Here is a 2500-nt window from a genome sequence, read left to right on the forward strand (position 1 = left end):
ACTTTTTGATTGGGTTTGGTGGGAAAGGGGGAGACGGGAACTCTGAGTTAAAGAGAGAGAGAGCAGGGGGGGTAAGAGATGAGTGAAAAAAACAGAAAGATGGAGAGTAAGAAATGCAGAGGGAAAGAGGAGAGATTGAGATGGGGAGAGAAAAAGTCATGGAAGCAACACCAACACCAGCTTATGTAGAGAACGCTGCCAGCACCCTCATCCCCACAGTTAACATTGGTCTGTATCATACACACAACACAATCTTTCTCTCTGTCTCTGACACACACATACACACACACACTAACATACACTCTCTCACACACACATACACACACACACGCACACAAACAAACTAACATACACACATACAATAGTTGCATGGGCACTTCACCATGATCTTCAGGCAAATTCCTAAGCGTTAACTTTAGTGTTGTGCTTTTATCGAGAGACAAAGACTACTACAAAGGGGGGCCATGAGTCTCTTGTCCTACACACACAAGGTAACAGAGTGATTTGAGGCTGGATTTCTTCTTAAAAAAATAGACATGTATATATTGTCAGGCAGTTCTTGAACATGCATACAGAAACAAACACACACACACACAAACGCACACTCATGAAAACACACACAAATGTGGACAACAATACCAGCTCTCGCTCTCTCTGTCTATCTATCGCTCTATATATTTCTCTCTGGGGCACTATGACAGTTGTGTACCATGTAGTTGTTCACCTACACAATTCAATGTAGTAATTGTCCTGGTTAGCCATTCCAACCTGACCTCTGACCTTTTGGGTGTTCTGGAGACGGACTCGGTACACTGTAAAAAAAAAGGCTGCTCTGTTTACTCTCATCTGCTGTTTCGCAAGTGAGCTGCTATTCCATTGGTGGTAGTAGAGGTCAAACACACCTGACTCTGTTATCTGTTTATTTCCATCATCTTGCTACCTAGTTTAGCTTTGGCTAAACTTGACTACATAGATAGATAGATAGATAGATAGATAGATAGATAGATACTTTATTGATCCCCAAGGGGAATAGCTTAGCTTCGGCTAAACAAGGCTACCTAGTTTAGCTTTGGCTAAACTTGACTACATAGCTTATCTTCGGCTAAACTTTGTTACCTAGTTTAGCGTAGGCTAAACCTGGCTACTTTTGGAATCTTGACCTGATTTTCAAAGATATTAGTTTTTTTTTTTTTTATGTTGAAAAGTGTGATTTAGAAGTGTTGCTGAGAAATACTCTAGGATGGTGTATTCAGTGCGTCATTAAATCTGTAACTGTGATTGTACCAAGCAAGTGGCTAAATGCTTCGTATCGCAATGTTATCACTCTCGCTCCTTCATGAGACATTGGGGATCTGACATTCTGGAATAATCAATGGCCACTTTCTCTCTGTTTATAGGATGTTAAAGATGCACACACACACACACACACACACTCATACTATGTATCTGAACATACAGTAGACCTATATAATATACTGATCTGCACCAGCACAAACAAGTACTGCACTGCACAAGTATGCACGCACACACACACACACACACACACACAGTGGGATGGTCCTGACACTAGGCCTCATGATCACAGTCTGTGTACGTTAAGTGCCTCTGCTGAAATAGCGAGAACCTGCATGATCAACAACTGGCAAGCCATGGCAACGGGAAAACACAAACAAACAAACAAACAAATGCATACCAAAACCAACACACAAACAAACAAACAAACAAATGCATACCAAAACCAACACACAAACGAGAGAAAAAAAATACAAATTCAAGCCTTTACACATGAGTGTAAAAATATAAAGTACCGGTTTATGAATATTTTTTATATAGATTTATATAGAAACAGATATTTGTTTTAGTCCATAAAATGTATATCTCGGAAGCTTTTGAGTGTACCCCTTTGCACATACATCAAACAAGGGAAGCAAATAATATAATAAAAAAACAAAGCAATCAGAATTGTGGAGACACAACCAACCATCTCTGGTCAACAAGAACAACGTAACCCTTTCATCAACAATACCCTTCCTCTCTCATTTTTTGTCAGAGATTTGACAACCAATGGCTGGCAAGAAAGAAAATATAAACAAATACAAAAACAAACAAAATATATATTTATGTATATATTTATATATATATTTATAAAATAGAAATCGCCCCCAAATGCACACGGTTCTCTTTTCCTCCCGTACGATTTTTCTCACCACTCTCTTTCTCGCTCCCCTCTTGCTGGTGATGAAAGGTCCGTTCCTGCTCTTCGCTATCCCTCCCTTTCTCCCGCTCACCCATCAGAACCGCTGACTCTAGATACGTTCTGACCCAGATCGGGAGAGGAACAGCCCTGGACTGGATTTTGGCCACAATCTAGCACAGGAATCAATCGCCACGATGGCCTCTCTCCAACCAGAATCAATGGCCAGATCAGAGAGAAGACAGGAGCGCAGCTGAACTGAACTGATTCATTCTAGATTATTCTAATTCTAGATAACCTGGATGA

This window comes from Alosa pseudoharengus, unplaced genomic scaffold (genome assembly GCF_046254945.1).
Source record: "Alosa pseudoharengus isolate Yale_2024_CS ecotype anadromous, Long Island Sound unplaced genomic scaffold, YU_APseudo_1.1 YU_APseudo_1.1_scf_1, whole genome shotgun sequence".
In the NCBI taxonomy this organism is placed as follows: Eukaryota; Metazoa; Chordata; class Actinopteri; order Clupeiformes; family Clupeidae; genus Alosa; species Alosa pseudoharengus.